The 24582-nt window shown below is 36.2% G+C and overlaps 1 protein-coding gene across 3 annotated transcripts in view; it reads right to left on the bottom strand.

Moving 5' to 3' along the window:
- The window catches only part of CSRNP3 (cysteine and serine rich nuclear protein 3), a 189354-nt gene that overhangs the window by 75645 nt on the left and 89127 nt on the right, over positions 1-24582 (bottom strand). The window contains exon 1 of one of the 3 annotated variants that reach the window (XM_072751812.1): positions 13246-13583. The exons of the other annotated variants lie outside the window; for them this stretch is intronic. The gene's annotated coding sequence lies outside the window, so the exon portion shown is untranslated. Of the gene's footprint in view, positions 1-13245; positions 13584-24582 lie in introns of those variants that run through there. 3 annotated transcript variants of the gene reach the window in all.

Below are 24582 nucleotides of genomic sequence, written 5' to 3'. Positions count from 1 at the left end.
CTATTGTACCAATGGTCTAGAAACAGTACCTTATATATTATAGGTGTTCAATAAATATCTGTTGATGAATGAATGAAACCCTTCTATACTTTAATTACTTTATCAATCTTTTTTACTCTGCTAGACTGAAACTCCACAAAACAAAAAGCATGCTCATCTCATTGACCATTCTATCCCTCCTAACAAAATATCTGGCATTTTTGATTGAATGAGAATCAAAAGGAAAGATGAAATTGACCTCGAAACGTCATACAATTTTTTTTTTTTTGCTTGCAAGTAACCCAAAAGCAAATTCTAGCTAACTTAAGCACACAGACATCTGTTGGAAAAATACTGAACTAGTTCATGCCATCTAAGATCGAGCTGAAATCCAAAATTAAAGAAAGGCAGGAATAAGGATAGCTTCTAGGATTATGACTGTAGATATTCCTTGATCTTTCCTCTAGAGCACCACCATCACCGTCAGCAAGTTTGAGCCCAGCAACTTCTGTGTCTCACAGTTTAAAGTTTCAAGGGGTAAGAAACATTTTAGCCCATCTTGGGTCAGGGGTCAGCTCTTTGATCACTCAGCTGCATGGCCAGAAGGCAAAGAGCCACTCAATTAGGTACTACTCCAGAGAATCTCACTTGGAGGCCTGAATAAGTTCAGTTGCATTTCAAAGCCAATGTTCTCTCCTTGTCTAAGAGACACTGATTTATCTTCTTTTTTCATTTATTAGTATAGTCTATGAATTCTCCACTTGGACAGCTTCCCCTTTCCCTGCACCCTCATGCCCTTTCTGTTGCAAAATTTAATTAATAACCACTTCATTATAAAACTCCAACAAGCATCTTGTGATCTTGGATAGCCACTATTCTTGATTAACATATACTATCGTTCTTAAATTTTTATTAGATGTAACCATTGCTCAGAAGCCTCTGAGTACATTTAATGAAAAAGTAATAGAAAAGTAATGTTTTCAAATCTCTACACACACACACACACACAAATACCAATGAACTACACTAGATGTTTTACGGTTATAAGTGCGTTTCTTTTGTTTCGTGTATTTCTGGAAAAAATTATCAGAAGCCAGAAGGATGCAGACTGAAGTAACTGGGAGAGCTTCGCTAAGAATGCCAAAACAAGGAGCTGGATAGAAATGTACATTTTAATGCATTTGGAAGAATGACTGAAACTAACTTTGGGTATTTGTTGGGATCTTCTGACAGTGTAAAAATCTCATAGATTTCATAGGTGACTCATTGAGTTCTTGTCACCCCACTTATATTCATCTAATGTTTAACCCCATTTTCTTCTTTTACTCTGTCCTTATTTAATAATGCTTTGCTCTGTATTGTAAGGAAATTATCACAGAAATATGCCTTAAGAATATCATCAATCCCCAAATTCTGAGGAGTGAGTTATCTGATTTGTAGAACCACTCTATGGCTACCAGGTTTAGCAAATAAAAATACAGAGCACCCAGTTAAATTAGAATTTTAGATTAAAAAAATCACCTTCAAGATATATTTGTACTTATTATTTTTTGTTTATCTGAAATTCAAATGTAACTAGGCATCCTGCAATTCTGCTGACAACCCTAAGGGGAGCACTTGCCTCTTGAGAAGAAAGAAGAATGACTATGAAATGAACAAAACCATCCAAATAAGAAATGCCACTTATCAACTGGAGCTACCAAACATGAATATTTCTGGGCTTTACCAATCAGATGAAACTCAGCAAGTAAAACTTGAAAGGTTATTAGGATGAATCATGAGTTTATCAAACAAATGAAAAAAGGTGGGGAGGTGGTAGTGGTTAATAGGTTAAGAACAGGCTTGGCCTATCACTGGTGCAGGAAGAAGTGAATTTAAAAGGAAGTAATTCTGGCATGGCAAGAATTTCCTTCTATGAGAACGAGGAGGTCTTTTAGTGAGATGCTGTCTCTTCTCTGGCCAGGTGGGAAAAAAAAAAAAAAAAAAAAAGAGTGGTGAGCTCTGAGTTCCCAGTTCATCTAACCTGGTAGGCCCTTATTCCATGGAAGCTGCTGAGACCATAAGCCTTACATGGTACCCTCTGAGGTAAAAAAGGGTTGCATCTGGAATCCCAACGTTCACTTTCTCCCTGGGGCCTGGGTTTATCCTTTGCATTACTTCCCTGCTAGTTTTGTAGTTAACAGAAGTGAGGCTCATCTTTAACTGCAAGGGTCATTCACAGGGACATGTGGTGTCTTGGTGATGTGCCATACATCAAGGGGCACGTTACCTTGTATTACAACATGACAGGGAGGACATTTCTTCATGATTAATCAAAGAACTAAATCACTTATTTTATGATCTCATCAAATTCTTCCAACAGGCACTCAAAGCTAAAAAACTATGATAAAATTCTACTGCAAAGACTTCGATAAGATAAGCTTGCTTGCTTCAAACAGTGATGGGCCTGGGGCCCAGGAAACACCAATGTTAGGATTAAATTGCATAGAAAAAACAAACCTACTTTTCTTTACTTTCTCTCAGAATAGAAAGCAGTTTTGATGTTTCTTGTGGTTGCCTCACCAGATTAATGATGAGCTGAGCAGCACTGCAAACAGGTTGACGAAAATACCGGTGTGTGGCTCATCTGTGATAGCAGGTGGGAAAAGCCTAGCTGGCAAAAGCAAGATTATTCACAATGTCACACTTCATCAGCCAGATTGTTACTGGGCCAGATAGAGGATGAAGAGGACAGTTGCTCAATTAATGGTGTATAGGTTTTATTCCAATATTTAAGAAAGCAGAGATTAGCTAAGAAAAATCATACTGTGTTATTTTGAATTCTTTAGCCTGATACCTTTAGTTATCCAGATGTGTTCCTACCGGGATATGATCTTAATCATATTAAATGTATTAAATCCTTTTCACCCCCAATTTTTTCTTAAGCCGTGAGTTTGAGTAATCTGTGATTTTCTGCCCTAATACTGACATTACTACTGCCTTGACACTAACTAGTCTGTTAATCAAACACTGATTGTGGACTAAAGTCTCTGCGAAATAAGAAAAGTCATTACTTTAAGAAGCTGGCATCAGATGCTATGCCTTGAACACTTATCACTCAACATGTTCTCAGAACTGTGCAGCTCTCTTATTAAAAAAAAAAAAGAGGGGATATCTTCTTCCACAATATTAGGACCATTTCTGATTTAACCCATTTGGCAAGACATGCACATATCTGCCGCCAAGAGAATAGGGATTTGGCAGCCATCTCACAAGGTAGCATCCTGCAAGGTGTTTCCATGGGGCACCTCCAATGTGAAAAATGCTGCTGGTGGCTTGCCAACAGGAGAAGCGCAAGTTGGCCAAATACACCTCTCTTGCCCAGGTGCCTGCTTCGGCCAAGAACCCCAGGGGCACGCCTGTCTAATGAATATTTTTGTTGGAGGAATGATTGCAGGGTTCCCCAATTATGTATGAATTCCTTGTGCCAGAGTTGCCCGTGACCTTGAGTTAAAGGTCTGAGTCACTTTATGTGCTTGGGATCTCAACATTTTTGCAGCTTGCAGATTTGCAGCTTGAGAATTTGATGAAAGAAATGAATGCTTTCCATAGGGGAAAAATAGGGCACATAAGCACAACTGCATGCCATCCATCTGTGGACTCCGTGGTTAAGAACCTCTGCTCTGGTGATTTACACCATTCCCCTAGCTTTGGTTGATCTCCAGAAACTGGAGAAGTGATTCATTGTGAATATTAGTTAAACGTATCAAAGAAGTTTGAGAGTCTGTTGCCTCCTATTCCTTTTACCAACAGGGCCATCCACTTCCTAGGGCAAGGGTCCTTCCAGCTCTCGGTTCCTTCTGCTGTCGCACCAAGGGCCCTACTTGGCCTAATCTCAAGGGCCCAAAGGCCTAATCTCAAGGCAGACATTCCATACCAATTTTAGGGCTTGCTTTCTTCATTCTTCTCTTGGCTGTCACCTACTTCTCTAAGACAACCACTGTAAACTGACCTCCTCTGGAACTTTGTGGCTTGGTAAATGGTTCTAGGTTGCAGTATAATCTCCTCAAAATAGCATCTGTCTTGGGGAAATTGTAGTTAAGATTGCCTTGTTCCATTTATATAAGACCAGTCAGCTTTTAGTGAGCACCTACTATGGGCTAGATCCTTTGTGCCTATTCTCTGTATGCAATTGTTTTCCAAATTTTGCAAGGCAATCTTAACAAGGGAAACTAAGATTTCAGGAATCTAGATAATTTTCCCAAGATGTCTGACCCAACCTTTCTCTGAAAAGTATTCCATGACCATCACCACAGTGTAGGTTAAGGGACCTCTCTGCACTGACAGCATGTGGTACTTATCAAACTCTACCATAATTGCTTGCTTACCTGCCATTCTCTCACACTTGACTGTAAGGTTCCTCATGGACTGAATATGTACTGCAGTGCTTGCTCAGTAAATGAATGGTCATCAATTTGGAGTCTAATCCTGGATCAGCTACTAACAAATGGTCTAATTTTAAGTAAGAGGATTACCTCCTTGGGTCTCGATTTCTACTTGTATCAAAATAAGGGGCAGACATAACTGGTAAGAATAGGCTCTGATGCAATATATTCCCCATACCTGGTAGTGAATGATAAAAGCCATGGCCTCCATCAAAGGCAGGCGCCTCTTAATTCTCCATACCCTCTTCCCTCACTATATGCAAATGACAAGGGCCTAAATTGACTCAGGCCCTGCTGATAAAGGCCTTGCTGATCAATGGCTCATCTACCTACTAGTGGTAAAAATGCTCTTTATGACTCTCTGGCTGGGGGACCCCAAGAAGCTTCCCACGTTACCTGCCTTTAAGATTAGTACCAATGTAAGAAAGACAGAACTTGATTTTTAATGCCTCTTCACCCTAAACATTGATCACTAGTTAGTATTTGACAAGATGGCACCAGAATACATGTGAACTAGAAGCCAAAGTCCTCTCCTAAAGTTCACCTCCAGGTTAACTCTTTTACTTAGCAGGAAGAGAGAAAACAAACCAAGAAAATGATAAAGCTTTTAAAACTGTTGAAAATTGATCAAGTGCCCATTGTAAGCCTATTTTTCCTACTCTAAGAAAAGTGCCAATGAAAAATTTATTTTATGTGCTTGCTATTAAGACTAAAGAACAGTACTTAGCCTGATTTCTTGGGCGAATAGCAAGACTTACTGCGTTAAGGAGAAAAAAAAAGACCTCACATACGTAGAGGAATTTACAATTATTACTGCAAGACTAAAAGACAACATCTTTTTTTTTCTCCTTAGCACTTAAGAAGTTTCTCTTCAGTCTTTTAGAAAGCTTCTGATTAAATAATAAAGTAGACAAGCCAGTGTAGATCAAATGGTATTTAAGGGGTAGGGATGTGATACCCTTTTCCACAAAAGAATCAGCAGAATAGTCTGAAGGGAAAAGAACTTTGAAAACATTTTCTTCATAAAGTAGTCTAAAGTGGACATCAGGGTAATATATGGCCATGCTTTAAGACTATACCCATCCAAGCACTGGGATCCTGCCAGAGATACTGTGCAAAAAATAAAGGAGATTTTAAAAATTATAATAAATTGAAAAAAGTACTTTGAACATTCTTTAAAATGAATCCCCACCTTAGGCAAGATATAGATTTTTACTACCTCAGGCACAGAACAAATTTTTCAACTATGCAGCTAACATTGCATTAAGGAGCAATTAGTTCAAATGATATAGAGTATAAGATTAAATATCTGGGTTCTAAAATCTGGTGAAGGTTTGACTGGCACTGATTAAAACTGGTTCATAACAGAAGTCCCATCAAACTCCTGCAATCTTCTAAAAGTTGGAAACTCACTACTTAGAGAAGTTCCACCAAGTATTACAAAAGCAGAGAGCTGTGACCCTCCTCCCCTTCAATTTATTCAACATTTGTTACCCATGTATATTTATCAAAAAGCACTTCTAGGAATGCTACTGAATTTCTTTTGGAAAACCTTATGACTACATCAGTTGATACAATATTTCTAAACATCATTCTGGTCTACAGGAACTTTAAAACAGCAAACCTGTGACAGAGAGATTGTTTCATGAATCAGAGAAATTAGCACTTTTAACTCATTAGTTAGAATCAGACTCTTTATGCTGCATAACACCATTGGATCAGCAAACATTTCTTGGGTATCTAATATGCGCCAGGTGCTCTCCGTAATTGAAAAGTCCATAGTCTATGGATGAGACAGAAATTCTGGATGGAGCTGAGGTGAATGACTAATATCTCAGTTGTAGGCAACATGGAAATTTGGAAAAGAAAAGTAGAGCAAAGGCACATAGATGAACATTTTTAAAGCAATAAAGGATATAAAATGAGAGCTCATAAAAGTACATATTGCCACAACATATGTGAGGATTTTTGTGGAGACTGTGCTTCCAGTTGGAAAGATTCAAGGTATCTATGAAGCCACATATAGCTTGAACTTTGATGACTGGTGCCTGCCTTCTCTACTTGCTGCATCTGAATAGAAAATGGTACTAGGGAGGTATAATCTCTGATAAACTGCTCATGGATTTCTGTTTTTGGAAAACAAGTCTCTTCCTCATCTCCTGAAATCGAAGATGTTTCATCAGGAGTCTTTGTAACTACAGGCTTAAGCTGAACTTGCCTTATCAGCAGCACCGGGGGATCAACTCCTATGATTGATAGGAATATCATTTATAAGGTTCTTATTATGTGCCGGGCATGCATCATGTCATTTCATTTTCATAAAAGAACATAGAGATGATGTACCCCACTGTGCAGATGACGATGAGGCTTACAGATTTCAAGTATCATGTCTAAGGCCACATGGATTTGAGGGGCAGACCATGTCTTGGAAGTGACACAGGGTTGGAATTTAAACCTTAGCTCCTAAGCACTATCCTCTTCAGTTTCTTCACACTCTTCAAACTTTGAACTCACCTACCCAAGAAACTACATAATAAAGACATTTACCCATCAAGAAAACAACACAGTATTTTCCTGGTTGTTTAGTTGTTCATGAATTCCCTTAATTTATAAATCACTATTGGATTGAACAAAATTACCCAGGTTTGTTGAAGTAGTTCTCAGGCTCTTTAAAATGCTAATGGGAAAAAGAAGACCAGAATAGGAAGCTTCTCCCACCCTCTACACCCCACCTCAGTACTTTGGACTAGCTCTCATTCTTACAGAGCATCTTTGACACTAAGTTCATGGAATCAACATTCCTTCACATCTTCAGAGTGTATGAGAAGACCTATTCACCTAGTGGAAATGGGAAGGATGACAGTAACTCCAAAGTGTCTGAGAACAGTTAACATTAAAAAAAATCTTGTTTCATATGCACCAAAAGATGGACCATATAAAAATATAAAGCCTCTTGTCATCAATGGCTGTGACCCCTTTAGAGTGAACCAATGCATTGCATGCTAAAGTGGCACTGTTGGTCAAGGAACCAGTTTCTGGCAGAGCACTACTTGTAGTTACTTTTGCTTTCTCTGAGAGACTGCAGATAATTAGATGTAAACACGAACACCTCATGAATGCACTTGAACTTCCATTTAGCTATAGCTTTACTCAGCATGACTATCGATAAAGATGGCAATGAACAGTTATTGGGGCTTAATGAACGTTTTAAACAATAGTCCCCTTTACTTGTAAGTTTTAAAATCATCTGTGTTTTAAAATCATTGTTATTTTCAGGGATACCATTTAATTTAATTGTATGATTTTTTTTGTCCCTATTGGACAAAACAGGTTCAAATTCCTGCTGATGGTATAATATTCCAGATTCTCATTGTAGTAACAAGAACTGGAGTTCAAACATGATTTTCAATATCCTGAATATAAGACAAACTAAGATTTTTTTTAATGTTTCTGTGCTTACTATACCATGTATGTGCACGTGTTGGAAGTTCAGTATATAGGAAAAGTATGGAGGGATGTTTATCTCCCTCCCTTTGCCTGAGAAAGCCTAAAAGACTTAGAATTTAATGTAAAACACAGTGTATACACTTCATTTTTAAATTGCTCTCAGATGAAGAGCAATTACTATTAAAAAATAATAAGTAGAAATATGAGAAAACAGTAAAATTATAAAAAGTGTATAAATATGTAAAAAGCCTGTACAATTGTATACCAAAAACATCCAATAGCAACACCATTTGATGTTGGGGAACATTTGGGAAGCAGTTTTATCTTTTCCAATAAGTCCAACGTAATGGTGGGAATAATGATTCTTATGCCATGAAGAAAAGCCTAAACTGATTTCCACTTGCTCAATGAAGCAGAATGATAGTTCTATATTTTGCTTCCATGAAAGTAATTAAGATTTTAAAAAGCTGGCCATTAAAGTTACAAACTTCACCTATTTGGAAAATTGGTTTATTTAGTGCAGATTCTTTCCCAACTGTCCTAGACAAAGTATTACTATAGCACTGCCACATGTCTAATAATATGGAATAAATGTAAGTCTTTAAAAAACTATAATCTTATTGTACTTTTTGATAAAAATAATACAATTCTATTTAAATTCTAGAATAGGTGACTAAAAATGCAACCATTTATTTTGATTGTTTCCTAAGAAATGCCAGGTTAAAAGAAAGAAAGAATGCGATTGTTTTGAATACTCAATTATTTTGAGCATTTTCCTTTTATACATTATAAGTCATTTTGCTCTCATTTTTATTTTATAGGCACCAGAAGCTCAGGAGAATGACATATATAGTGATAATACAACGTAAAACCTACACATGTGATTTTAAGATAACAACAGTTATTTGTAGGTTTTAGACGATGTTCCATACTGCTAGACTGAGTAAAACATATTTGCCCTAAAATCCTTTCCAAGCTTACAATCTGGTCTCTAGTTTTGAGTGATGACAAAGACAGACTGGTAATCAGAAAGCAGGAAATTAATTTTTGAAAAATCATTAAAGATTCCTTTGAAATCTGATATAACACTCTTTCTTCAAGTACACTAACTGCATATCCTTCAATGATTTGTTTTTATATTACTCTTTTACTTTACAAATTTGATTAGAACTGCACTTACACAAATACATTTTTCTATATACATTTAAATATCCAGCCTGTGAACCTACTATGTACATGGCTGCTGAGATTTGTATGGAAGTAGTGTGGCTCAAGCTAATGCAAAAAAGACTTCAAAGTTTTGACTGAATTTGCATAGAGACATAAATTATCCAGGATATTCAAAGCCATAAATTTGCTGCAGGACATATATAGCTCTCTTGTGGCTTACGGAAGCACAATTCTCTTTATTTCACATTTGTCTATTACCAAGTTTTCTCCAAGAACCTTCACAGAGTCTCCTTTTTGGCCTGTAGTGTTTTTATTTCTATATTCAGAATGTGCTAAGTGGTAGTGATTGCATTTAAAAGTTAACAGTATTGGATTGCCTAAATGAATTTTAAATTGGGCTCTTTCCTCATCACTGCGCTCTGCTTAGAAAACACACAGAGGTTAGTAGACCCAAACTATGGGCATGACCTGAGGTAGAAGTAAAATAAAAAATTTCTGTGTTTCAAAATTGTTCAATTAAAAATTATTGACCACAAGAAAGATTTTATTTGGTTGCATATGTATATAATATATATCATATATATTGTAATATTAACATATGTAAAATGTATCTATACATATTTATACACACACATATACACATACACATACACACACATTTATATATACGTAAAACAAAAGTCTACAAATATGGTGTTTGGACCAAAAGACAGCATATTCCATTCAACACACACAAGAAGGAAATTATTTAAAATATACCCCTTTAGCTGCAGTCATTATTGGAAGTTTCAAAAGAGAGTTTAGAAGAAAAGGGCAGTTTTTGCATTTTTAAAAAACTCACACAAGACATGAATTCCTTTTCCCAAATTGATCTCAGGATCCGGGATAAATGTCATAATGTCCCCACGAAGTGATAAAGGTTAAGAATCTGGCCCTAAATGACTACCACAAAGGGATTTCATAAATATTTGAAATAACTGTCCTTCACTGTTTTAAACGCTAGCCTCTTGTTTTGCTCCATCCTCTACCCACCCCACCTCCCCATTTTTAAATAAAAGATATTGTTGCCAAACTACCAAGTCTTAATCATTATAATAAAATTAATGCCCTCTTTTCAGTGCAAAGAAAGTAATTAAGTTTATCTAAATATGTATTAGCTCTTTGTATGTAAGCTTCATAGAATTCATTTTAAGATCTTATGCAAATAAAAAAGCATAAAGCAGTAATTTCATGACTAAACATTATTTTGTCTCTTCATCTTTCCAACATAAATTTTCATACACATACAACCTGTAATATAGACAGATGCACACTTGATGCAAATTAGACAACATTTTTCCCCATCAACATTTTAACTGCTGAATTGATATATTTAAAATTTTTAATGATATGGATAAATGTAGTCTGATCATGCTGCTTTAATTAAGTTTATTTAAAAATATGTTTTGGAAATAAAGCAATATGAACAATAAAAGTGAGTACACGTTTGTTTGGTACAGGTCAGACTTTACTATGATGTAATCACACATTTTACCAAAGTGTGATATTTTGTGCATGGAAAAGGAAGACTTTCTGCCCTGCCTGTGACATTTATGAGAATCACTTTACAATCCAGACTTAACTGAAGGGAAAAGTCATAGGAAGTTGAACATGTGGAGTTCAAAATGGCATTGTCTAAAAAAATCCCAAAGAAAATTAGTAACAACTGGAAAAATTAAAGAAGCATTTAAAAAAATCTAACCCCCAAATAATAAACCCTTTCTTTGATACAGTGCTTAGCAATAAAATATAGAATGAACACTATCAAAACTGAAACCCTCTTTTTTTTTTTTTTTTTTTTTTTGAAACCCTCTCTTAAAATGAAATGAAAATACAACTTATTACAACTGTCCTTATGAGGTCTTGTGGGATATGAACAAAAGAATTCCATTATTTTATTCCAGATACCTCACAAGAGTCTTAGGCTGTGAACCCAGTTCTAATTTAAAATACAGTTCTTAGAAATGTGGAAAATCCTGTAAAAGTTGCAAGTCTTGATATTTATTTATCTAGATGTCTCAACCCAGGCTTCTCTGTGCCATGAGAAACTTTCCAAAAAAATAGGATGATTTAGAGGCCCCCCAATTTCAATTTCGTCCTAACATGAAATTATGCCATTGGAACAAAACACCCATGTTTCAAACTGAAAACAAAACAAAACAATAAGAAGCTTTAATAAACTAGTTAAGGGAAACTGAGAGCTGAGAACACCCTGCCCATTTCCACAATGAATTAAAATAGCCAGTCCTCCTCCAGGCCTCTCCCAGGGACAGAGTCAGCGCATCATGAGATCTGTCACCATACCTGCGTGCACTTTCAACCACTATGGCCCACACGCTGTAAAATCTTCACTCTGAGAAATAAAGCACACTTCATTTAACTGCTGCAAAAACACTGCTGCAGAGAAGCTCAGTGCATTTTTTTTTTCCAGGCAACTGCTCCAGCCTTCCACCAGCCCTGTGACCTTTGAACTCCCTTCTTGCCCCCCTCAACCCCCCTCGCTTCTGCAGTCAAAGCTTCAGGAGCTGGTCTCATTTGCATAAGGTTCAGGCAGCCCTCCAGCAGCTGAAACGGAATGCTGGGTAAGGGAGCCTGGAACTGCAGTCGGGCCCCAATACCTGAATCACCCGAGGGGGGCAGCAGGCCATGGGGAGTGGGCACCGGCTTCCCTGGGCTGCCAGCAGCCAGACCCCGGGTCTATTAACGGATAAGTGTTTTTAACTCTTTGTTTTAGAGTCCTGCATCAGCCCCCCCCCCCACCTCCCCACCAAAAGAAGCTGTCAGCAGCAACTCTGGTAACCAAGGAAACCCAAATAGTCAAATACTTCATTTAAATACATGTGGAAAACCAATTTAAAAATTTCATTAACTTCCCTTGTTTTTGAGACCTAGCTATTTTCTTTCCCACTGGCGTACATATTGCATGCATAATCAGGGACAGAGGGTATTTTGTGTTGTCGTGGTGGTGGTTTAAAGAGCATTTTACAAGCATAGATGTATTTTAGTTACTATGCAAATATAGGAAGTCACGATAGTAATTCTATAAAATGTTAAATGTGCCCTCGTGTTTTAAAGACGAACGTCTCCTAAATGGTGTCCAAGACATTAATTGTTAAGAATTTAGGTCCCAAGATGCCTTTCAAACAATACAGCAGTAAAAATGTAGAGCAAAGTTAAACTGTGCATTGAAATTTAAAGATCCATGTAGCAGTAATGCTTGTCTGTCTTTGGCAAAGATGTTCAGTGTTGTGCTATTATTTGCTAGAGTTATTTCTTCCCTTGTCTTCCTACACACAGCAATCTCTCTATTTAAAACATAAACTTCTCTATTGCTCATAAACCTAAGAAGTGGTTATTTTCTAGATACAGAAGGTCATGTGTGTACATATTTTTCTACATAGACATGAAGGCACACATTCTTTTCTAAATGGTGAGTCGATGGAAATATGCATCATCACAAAATTAATCCATTCTTCTTTTGAAAATTAAGCTAATTTGTTTTTCTCCATTAGTGAGGGAATGATACCTATAAAATAAAAGGTTTTAGGAAGTATTTATTTTCCACCTATCAAAAGAAACATAAGATGAAAAATAAAAGGCACACAACAAATCAATATAGGTATATATTACGGTAGTTAAATATAAAATGCATTGTTCTAATAGTAGCATTATTAACGTTTCAAAATTTTCTTACTTAGAAATTTTTCATTTAAATCATTAAATATGCCAAACCTTCCTCTTGCTGTGTACGGAAAGACATCAATAAAATCTGAATGATATATCATCAATTTATAGGACATGTAAACTATTGCAATACAGGATTTTTTAACACTGGAAAAATAAATCTGGAGCTTTTTATTTGAGCTATTTATTAGTAGTATTCTGACTTCTATTATTTCTGCATATAGAGAAGCTTAGAAATCACTGGATGAATTTTTTCTTACCCATAAATTTTTAAATAGGATAAATAACTTTTCAGTTTACTAGATTCAAACAAACATTTCTCTATCACATCTGACTACAGCAACAATTTAATCACATTGGGTCAATTCAAGTGCATCCTTCATATTACACACTGCGAATATCTTGCAAAGTTTTTGTTTAAGGGAAAACACATATTAGCCCATCCTCATTTAAATCCAATCAAACACAAGGAAGTGTTGGAGTAATTTATAAAATCACTGACCTGTTCAAATAGCTGTAGCCTTAGTCCTTGCACTCTTTATTCATTAGAATCCAAAATAAATTGATTATCATTTTATAATATGTGTCAGCATCACCGAAGGCACTGTTCTTCCTGGTTCAGCGGAATCTTCTTAAATTTGCCAGCCCTGTGTTTTATTGCTGGTACCGTATGCTTTATTGTTCAGCGACAAGAGCTTCACTCTGCACAAAGACTCATTACCTACTGCTTGCTGCACGGCATCAGCCTCACTGAGGCTGCCTATATGTGATCACATGGGAGTTTTGTCTGAGAAAGCCAGGCATGCCACTGACTTCACTGTGTCTATGGATATTTTTATCAGCTGAGGTCTGCTAGGAGGAAGGAATAACAGATTATGAAGCTGCTCTAAGTCATTAATGCAGCCCGACTTATGGAAATCCTTTCACAAGATTTTTTTTATTATTATTATTATGGAAAACGTTTGAACAGGCATTCAAAAGAAGTTAACTAGATTTTATTTTAATAAGAGGCTGAATAATAATTTAAGGAAAGGGAACTAGCAAAAAGTGGTTTTCTACCTTCTGCTTTCTGCAAGTACTTTTGTACAAATGTTATTAAAGAGCCTTGCTCAACTGAATGATTTGACGGTATGTTTTTAACCTTTAGATTGCTGGTGTTTCTTTTTCTTAGAGGAGGTTATTCTCTAAAAGGACAAGTGGCTGTTTCTCTGAAAATCTCCTCAATGAAAATTTCAATCACTGAGAGATACTACATATGAATAAAAATAGAGTTATTCTAATTACTTTTGATAAAGTAGATAAGAGGGCGAGTCTCTTATTGATGTATATAAATGAGGTAGGTGATTAATTTATCTTCTCAAAAGATGACACATTCCTAGAACAGCTGACTTAAAAGAACAATGAAGATTTCAATTTAAAGATCTAAAGGACATGTGGTTCATATTAATTCTTAAAATCGCAGTAACTTATTCTAGACAGCTAACCTCAATAAAGCATATGGTTTACCTTATCTGATTTCAGTGTTAACAAGTAGTTTCAGAGCTGACTACTTAACATTCACAGGAATTTTCTGCTCTATAGATATTGAATTAATATATACACACATATGTGCATATGTACATGTGTGTATGTACACACATGCATACGTATATACATACACATGTATAGGCAGATTATCTAAAAAAATTTTTTTAATAATTAAGTAATTGCTTAAAATTATTTCCTCCCATTCAAAAATGGATTGTGGATTTCCAAATGAAAAAGCTATTTAGTTATCGGAAGTTGATGAAAAATCAATTTCTTATCTCTTTAATAATCTATGTACATTGAATTGGTAATTGAAAGCTTGTTGCTTGCTAATCTCAGTTGAAATTTTATGACAGATACATGCAAAGTGCAACAAAGAGCACAGAAGGAAAGGATGGAAGCACCATAAATGAAGACCAGAAAATAAATTTTCTGTATAGTTAGACGTACAGTGCATTTTAATAGTGTTTGTAAATAATACAGTAATCTTAAAATGAGTAAACGTATATACCTGCTTAAGCCTTCCATTAATAAATTATTTTCTGGAACCAACTCCCACTTAAAATTTTTGTTGTCAACTGAAATTTTTTAAAAATAATGTTAAGCCAGACTAGGCAAGTGTAGCTAAATAGCCTAGTCCCTGTATACAATGACCTAACATCGTTCTAACAATATTTGTTTGTTGGGTTAACACTGATTTAGAATGTTTTGTGACGTAAGTAAATGCCTTTTGGTGGGCCTTTCTTAACATTGAAAACTATTTAGCTATGTTTTAAGTGCCACCATTTTAATGTATTTGTTCCAAAATGCTCATGTTCATTTTTTCCTCTGCACACAAGAGCTACGCTAAAGCCACAAAACCTTGGGGCATTAAAAGAAAAAGGGAAACGGTGCTCTTATATTATGATGTGCTTCTAGGTTTTTAAAGATATGTACATTCTAGCTAATATCTTTGATGATGTCATCATGTTAATGTACAAGGAAATAAACAAAAGGCAGCCATTTTTCCTTTACTGCATCACTTCAAAAACAGTGAAATAAAATGGTTGCCAAATGGAAGGAAAGAATCAGCAGAAAACTAAATTACTTCCAAATTCTTAGGAGAGGGAGGGCACGGGGTGTGAAATTGGAAATAAAAACTACATGTATGTGAAGTTTGAATGAATGCATGTGAATAAATAATTTACAATAAGGAGAATAAATAATCAAACACAAGGAATATAGAAATAACTAGCAATTAAAACAAATGCCGGCAAAATAATAAGCCTCCCATGGAAAGACCATAGTCTATAAACTTAACATATTAAATGTAAAAGCCTATTTAGTCCAATAATATTTTATAAAAGGTATTTAAAGGTGGACAACAGAACTAGAAAGATCTAGAAAAGGACAGAATGATCATGAAATAGTAGTAATCTTTCCAGGTCTGCTATTGTCTTAAATGACCTTGGTCATTTGGTGAATTATTCTAGCATCTCGTGCTTTAATTTTTAAGTCTGCAAACAGGAACAGAACCGTCTTTGGGAAGCATGTCATGTTAATACATAGCAATAGTTTTATAGTTTAGTTCTCTAAATTGGCCTTAACCAAGCATTGTCAACGAATATTAGTAAAATAAGAAAAGATGATGTAAAATCCTAATGATTGTTGAAAAGAATTTTTAAACACATTATCCTACTAGCAGAGACAAACAGAAGCAAGAGGTGATTTTATTCTATTACATGCAGAAAAAAATAGAAATAAAGTAGTAACTAATTTGAGAACAACACTCATTAAATTATCTTAGGATTAAAACAAATTACAAAATATACCCATCTTTCCAAAAAAATAAAAAATAAATTCTGGAACTCTCTGTCAGTGACATGACAAGAGAATTACAGCAGAGCATCTGATTCTCACATTACACAATGAACAATGGTGCCTCTGCTTATATAACAGTTTCATCAGCCAAGAATTCTTAAAATTTGAAATTAACAGAGAAACACAAGATCACAACTTAAAGGGGCAAATTCCATCCCAGATTAAAAGGATGTTTTAATTTACTTTGTTACACTAAAAACTGTGAATTGAAAAAAGATATTTGATTCTTACAATTGACTCTTATTGGCTTGGTTTTTCTCTAATGAGAAAGAAGCATCATAGAATCATTTCATTTGCCCCCTCCCTTTTCTATAAAATAACCAAAGCTTATTGTATAACTCAAATGTGACCCAAAATGTGTGCTATTGAGCTCATGCAGTAATTTGGGCAGAGATATGCTAAATGAATGATCTTTTGAACATTCAATTGCATGAAGGAAGATGGGGGAGAGGTACTTATACCATCACTTGTGTTTCCTGGAACTGTATTAATTGGCATATATACCAGCACCTCCTGTTGGATTTACTCTTGACCAGGCAGGATTTTCTTGATACATTTCATCCTCCTTTACAACAAATTCAGAGAAGTCAATAAGTTGCCCATGTCAGCATCAAAATCCGGGGCTAATTCAATTCAATTCAACAAACCCCTATTGAGAGGTTACCATGTACCAAGCTCTGAAACAGTTGCTAGGGATATAAAAAATGAAATATACATTGTTCCTAGGAAGATTTTAATTTCTCTAGCAAATAAATAGAAAGAAAGAAAGAAAGAAAGAAAGAAAGAAAGAAAGAAAGAAGTTGCTGAACATGTTATAGGAGGGTAGTAAAGTATGGACATGTTTTTTCAAGTTTGAATATATTATTGACTTAACATGCATTTTATGTACAATCAATACAATTTCTACATTTTAAGTATTGTTTACTAAAATCAGAAAATCATTACGGTAATTAAGAATCGTTTATCAAATACACACACACATATGATAGCTGCAAATTCTGTGCTATATTTCTCATCAAGAGGTTGAATCTAATTCCCCCCACCTTTATTCTAAGGTAGTCTTAATGATTTGCTTAACCAACAGAGGCTGTGAAGTTTCTTGGAAATTTCAGTGCAGTGCTAAGAAATGTTGCCATTTATACTTGAACCTCTTGGAACACTCTTCAGGAGCCTGACTGCCACAGAAAAGATCTGACTACCCTAAGACTGCCAGGGTGAAGCCACATATAAACTCTCTGGTCAACAACCCAACTGAGCCCAAAATCTTAGCCATTCCTGATGCTTGACACATGTATAAAGTGCTATCTTGGCCCCTCAAAACCTACCCATCCACCGAATAGACACCAAAAAATGATTCTAGTTGCCACTATGTGGAAAAGAATCACCTAGCTGAGGTTTTCTCAAATTCTTGTCTATTGGAATTCATAAGATATAATAAAATGGTTGCTGCTTTAAGCCACTAAGCCTTGTGGTAATTACTCGGCAATGACTAACTGGAACATATGACAGAGACAATATAATAAACCTAAAGTACACAAAACTACAATCTGATACACATATTCAGTGAAGTCCAGGAATTTCATTCGATAAAATGAAGGCACTGAATGGGTGTATTAAAAAGGAACTACAACTTGGAAGCTTGAAAAAAAGAGAAGCAAAAATATCCAAGGAGGGTTCAAAATAAGAAGCACTGAGTTACCTGAGAAGATTGTACTGCAGGAAGGGGGTTTCTGAACGAATAGAAAAGAAACTGCATAAGTAGCTGAGAGACAAAGTAATTCCCATTTGCAAAATGGTGCTTTGGGAAAAGCCCAGAACCAATGTAAGAGCTTTATTATGAGAGGAACTCTGAGGAAATTGGGATGACAGGCAAGTGATGGGAGGATGAAAGGGAAAAGAGAAATCTGATGATCTTTCTAGGAGTGCTCTGAAGCTTGAGATGAGGAGATTTTTGCAACATTGATGTTAAAAAGTCACCAACACATAAGCAAAGAGGTGTGGTCAAAGTAGTAAAGAAGGCAGCTCTGACACTTAGGAAGTGGCTAGACCATGGGGAGCTGAGGCAGCAGCAGGGAGGCTGATGAAGAGGAGATAGGAAGAAATGATGAGCATCTGAACTAAAGATACTGAGTGAGGAATGAGAAGAAAAGAATTAGTCATGAAGAAAGAAGGTTGGACGAGCCAGTCTCTGATCTTTTACAGCTTTAAAAGTCAATGGTTCTATGAGTCAGTTACCAAAGATATGACAAGCAGAGAGCATTAAGCTGGTTTTGTTAGACAGATTTAGTCATGTCACCAGTATTTTCATTCGTATTGGCCTCAGTTTGTCAACATTCAGGTATTGTGAAAAATTGTCCCTATCAGATATGCTGTGTTTGGGAGGCTGCGAAAGACAAAAGCAACAGGACCTTCCCTAAATAACGTACGTTGGGGAGACTACTTATATTTCTTCCTGTTGACTGATTCCTAAGTTAGGAAAACATGTAGGGAAATGACAAATATGCCCTCGTTCTGTAAAGATAAAAAAATAGGTAATTTTGAATAACACAAAGTGAAACAGCACACACACATACACACCTTTACCTACCAAAGTAAACAAGCCTGTTGGGAGTTTTATCCTTTTGCATCTTCTTTCTATCTGGATATGAGGCTACCAAGGTAGCAGATGTTAAGTGGCCAGTGAATGGCCACTCAGAATGATGCAGGTTAAATGGTAGGAAGAGCTCTATAATTGCTGTACTGCACATACAATTATGTACATAAATCATGGGAACATGGCTGTAAGAAGTCTTTATGCAAAGTGACCCAGAGAAGAAAGTATCCAGATTTCCCCGCTACCCTTCAGTCTCTTTATCACCACAAAGGCATTAGAAAACAGCATTTATCAAGAGAATAGAGTAAATGAAGCAAACCTCCTCCCTGAGAACACAAAGAATACATTTATTTCTCAGTAACCATCAAAGTTAATTACAATGATTTCTTCTTATGCTGAATTAGATGTCTAACCTGGGACAAAAAATACGGAGTCAAATAGCATATCAGCAAAAATCAAACATAAACTGAGCAGGTAAAAAAAAAAAAAAGAATAATTTAATAGGATTGGTGGCTTTTCCTTGTCAATGGGAAGGTTGCACCATAACTAAAGGGGTGCTATTGGGGTAAGGCACGCACAAAAGTTTCCTATATTTTATCTCATCCATGTAAGTCTGTAAATACTTGGCTGACAGGCTGAGTCTACTTTGGCTTATATAATAGAATTATACAGAAACAGCTTTGGCATATTATTTACCTGAGTTCATTCATTTGTTCATTCATTCATTCATTCATACATTTTTTCATTTCACATTCACTGAGTACTATATGCTCAGAACCTGGTTCAGTGCTCTGATAGTTTATTTATTTTTAAAGATTTTATTTATTTATTCATGATAGACCTAGAGAGAGACAGAGACAGAGACACAGGCAAGGGAGAAGCAGGCTCCATGCCGGGAGCCTGATACGGGACTCGATCCCAGGACTCCAGGATCATGCCCTGGGCCAAAGGCAGGCGCCAAACTGCTGAGCCACCCAGGGATCCCCATTGCTCTGATAGCTTAAAGTGATGAATAAATCACAGTCTACAAACTAAGTGGCTGTCCATCTAGAGGTAGAAACAGATATAAAGAGTTACAGCATAATGGGGCAGGTTTTATAATTGAAGAGTATATAAGAACATCAGGACAGGAGTGAATAATACTATATAAAAATAGCTAATAGTTATCAAGCACTTACTAAGACTGAAGTGCTTTACTCTATATGTATGAATTAACTCATGTAACCATTGCAAAAGCCTATGAAATAGCTACTTTCACCATCTCTACTTCATGGATAAGATGATTGAGGCCCAGATTGGTTAAGTGACTTGCCAATGTGACAATCAGTATCCAAACCCAGGCAGTATGGCTTTAATGCAGTGCGGCTCTACTAGGAGCTTGTAACCTAAAGCAGTCATGTCAGTCTTTACAGAAGGGGTGACATGGGAAATAAATCTCAAGGGACGAGTAGGAGTTCTTTTCTGGAAAAGAAGAAGTGTATTCTAGGCAGAGGGCTGGAATATATAGATTCCAAGGCATGACTAATATATGTGTGAAGGAAACTAAAAATTTCACTGTGAGAATGGTAGGGTTATTTGATCTTCATGGGATGGTGCATTTGGGATGCTGGGATGTTTGGAACTCACCTTGGCATCAGTTTGTACCCCTAGGGGTATTTAAGTGGCTTCTTGTGATTTATTAGGTAACTCTGGAGAATGAATTGGATAGGGTCTAGAAGAAGGGATACCAAATGGGACTGTTGAAATATCCCAGAAAATTTACAAAGCTCTGAACGAAGACAGTGGCACCCCAGGGAACTGAGAGGAAACATATTGAGAGAGTAAATCAACAGATATTTAGTCTGGAAGTGAACAAAACCCCTGAATCCAAGAATTTTAATTTGGGAGACAGCAAGGATGAGGACACCACTAGCCATGGTTAGAAACAGGGAAAGAAGCTTAGATGTAGAGCCATTCAGTAGTAAACACGGAAGGCCCACCATGTATCAGGCAAGAGTATAAGGTCTTAAGGATACAAAGATGCCATCTGGGCCCCTTGTGTGCTCAATGCCTGCCAGAGGAGCTCACAGACAGAACCTATTACCCAGATAGGCAATTCCCTCCATCACAGATAACTTGTAAGAGTATAGGATTTCTCTCAGTGGCCTGATTAAAGGTTAAAAAAGAACAAAGGTGACTTGTCCATAATAAAACTTCAAATCTGGAATACCGTCAATTGAACTTAATTGTGGTGGTCATATATATATATAAATATATATATAATATATATATATTATATATAAGTGTTCTGTGCAGATTAAAATCATGATCCAGATCACAAAATCCACATCCATGCTTTCTAATAATCATACAACATGAAGAAATACAAGAAATAAATTAGATTTCTCCTTTAGGCAAATATTTTAATGAGCTTAATCCTGTGGCTTGCTATTAATGCTAGTGACTGGCTTCTTTGAAATGAGGCATGCATTTTCTTTCTTGTTCATATAGTCAGCTTCCTATTTAGTATTCATTATTCATGTCTATTTTTATCAAAGAGCACGATTACATGAAACCATGATCCAAGCATGTTTGGCTCTAATTTTTATCTGTAGAGAGAAGAAAATTATACACCCTTACTATACTGGAATATGATTGTTCTGTACATATGTGATCATAGTATATACGTGTCCGTTCATATTAGAATGTGGTGCTATTTAGTTTGGGTGGTCAGGCTAAAGGATAGATATTCTTTTCATACCTGTTTTAGTTTAGAATTAAAACTGTGCCATTGAAATAAAAAGCCATTAGCCTCATAAATAAACTAGTGAAAACAAGTTTTGATCATAGTCTCAATAAAATCTATCTGGATATCCTAAGAATTTCTTGTGTCAATAGCAAACCATGTGGGATTAAGAATAGAGAAAAGTGTAAACACATTTTATTTGAGTACTATGATCTCAGATAACTTTAGTTGACAACCATGGATACTGCAGCAATTGCCACTCTTCGGAGGCCAGAGCATAACTGGGATCTTTGCCTCTTTAATTACTGATAGTCATCTGTGGAACATGCAATTATGATGGCTGAGAAAAAAATTGAGCATCATATTGTTACTGTTTTCCATTCCATTCACAGTGGAGTGACTTTCACCTTGTCTGTATATGTTTGTTACGTTGTATTTACATAGTGTTCCTCTGACCCAGGAAGCTGATGGGGACATCGCCCCACTTGTAGCATACTCTAACTTACTATGTTCTGTGGCCACTACAGAACCAGGTACCAGCAATAAATTTATGATTTCATGGACTACAGAAAGAAAAAGGCTTTTAAATACAAAGATATTTCAAGAAACCACACTTAGAATAATTAAAACTTGAAATCATCTAAATATACTTACTACATGTTTATTAATGTAGTTCAATATGAGACAGCCATTAGAATCAGAATCATTCTGACTATATATATAAAAAAAAAAGTTTGCAAAATTAGTGAAAAAATTCACCAGAAATACTAACAAATACTATTATGATTAAGATGCATGGAAAAAGATTAGAGAGGAACTAAAGGCCTTACGGGAGTATGTGAGTCTATAAAGCAATATGCACACGTTGATCTCAATATTTTAAATATATAAAAGCATAAAATGATTGGAAAAATAGCATAAAAATCATAAAAATAATTATCTCCTGGATATTTGGTAATAGGTGATTTTGATTTTCTTTTTTTTTTTTTTTAATTTTTTTAAATTATTTATTTATTTATGATAGTCACAGAGAGAGAGAGAGAGAGAGAGAGAGGCAGAGACACAGGCAGAGAGAGAAGCAGGCTCCCTGCACCGGGAGCCCGACGTGGGATTCGATCCCGGGTCTCCAGGATCGCGCCCTGGGCCAAAGGCAGGCGCCAAACCGCTGCGCCACCCAGGGATCCCTGATTTTGATTTTCAATTTTAGCTTTTTATGTATTTCACAGGTGTTCTTTTTCCTGTTACTAATAACACAATGTAAAATTTAATGATATTTGAATTGTTAGGTTGAAATTAACTATGCTAGAATTAGTTTAATAATAAGAAAAGCATTTCAAAATAAGAATATTGTTCAAATGATTTCACCTGCTGTAAGTTTAAGCTTTTAGATGTCAGGGAAATTGAACTCTGTCTCCATATTCTATCCTCAGGCTGGATTTGGTGCTTGATGCCATCCTGTCTACAAGGCTCCCTTAAGACATGATTGCTTTTGATTGATGAACAGAAATCCTTCCAACGCTTTCTTCAGGAAACCATACACTATGTTGTTTCCCTAAATTCACTACTGAGGCACTACAAGGAGGTTCATTTATCTACTCCCACCCCCTGTCTCAGTGGCAATGGACCCAAATGGGTGATTGCAGGTGACACAGTAAGGTGTGAGTGAGGAACCTTCCTTCTTACCCCCACATTGTAGTGAATTATTTCACTTGCCCGGAGGAAAGAGATTGTATTATAGCAAAACTAGTTAGGACACTAGAGGGACATGTTACATGTTTAAAATGGAGAAAGAGCTTGAGAATTTAAAAAAAAAAAAAAAATCTGTAGCTGGGCTAATGTAGTTCCAGTAGAAATTTAACAACAGAAAAAGTGGAAGGCCTGGAGTGAAATGCTGAATTGGGAAAATATTAGTGTCTTCATACTAAGTCTCCCTTATGCTTGGAGAGTGCTTGCCATACAAAAGTCCAGCAACTGAACTCTTGCTTTCTTGCTCTCCCAGACAGGCATGATGTTGAGACATCCAAACCCAAACACACTGTCAGTGAATTTGGGTACAGATATTAATTGTACATAGGTAAGAACCAACCATAATAGAGTTTGAAAGTGTTTCCCAGGCAACAAAGTGAGGGGCAACGTTTAATCTGCATTGACCAATAAATCTTTGGCTGTAAGTGGGAGAGTTTGGAATAGAAGCCCACTCACAGTCCGTAGCACAGTGTGAATTGTAAGATGCCCCTCTGATTTCTTATCAGGTGAACTCTGAGTCCCTTTAAAGACTCGGCTCAAAAGTGCTGTCCCTTTAAAGCCTATCTCCATATCCTCTGCACATGGGAAGAAAGAAACCATTCCTTTCTCTCTCTTTCATCTTTATTACTTGACTATACATTTTACAACATCATACTGTATTAATGTGTTTGCATTCTAGAAAGATAACAATAAACTGGGATCTCAAAGATAAAGGCTCTGTCATGTGCATATTTATATCCTTAGAGCCTACCTCAAGGCTTTCACATTAGAGATGCTCACTGCTGTTGAACAAGTTCTTGTGAGTGTGTTTTTAGAACATAAAGTATACACGGGCCTTTAGAAAGCTGTCCTTAGAATGTTTGATGATGCTGGTAACCTGCAGGCTGTTATTCAGAGGACAGAATTACTGTTTCACACCAGTTTCTAGTTTGTGTTTTTGGAGCTTGTCTTAAAAAAATAAAAAAGACATAAAAAGCTGGAGATCTTGCATACCCTTCCCCTCCACGTCCCCCACAATAGTTAGGAAAATTGGATCAGATAGGATATCTTGCAATTTACCTCCTCTTATAGCCATTCCACAGTTGGCAACACATTTACACCTTTGTTGAAAATTTCTCCTACTGATAAAATTTTTAAGCCTGTTTCTCAAATATGAATCATTATTACTACGCCTCTTGCCAATAATTTTTTCCCTTCCCTTCTTTTCCTTCAAATGCAGAAAAGATGTGCTTCACAGTTACTTTGCACACATTTATTTACCTAACACAGGCTCTTTGAAGTCATAGGTAGAGTTCTTTGAGAATACAGACACTTGCACAGCAAGAGGTATCAAGGCTTTGCTAATGAGCCTTTACAAACATTTTCATATTTTGGATCAACACATCTGC

The sequence above is a fragment of the Vulpes vulpes genome, chromosome 3, assembly GCF_048418805.1.
Source record: "Vulpes vulpes isolate BD-2025 chromosome 3, VulVul3, whole genome shotgun sequence".
NCBI classification, from domain to species: domain Eukaryota; kingdom Metazoa; phylum Chordata; class Mammalia; order Carnivora; family Canidae; genus Vulpes; species Vulpes vulpes.
Note: the sequence above shows the minus strand (reverse complement) of the source record. Positions and strands in the feature narration are given on the sequence as shown.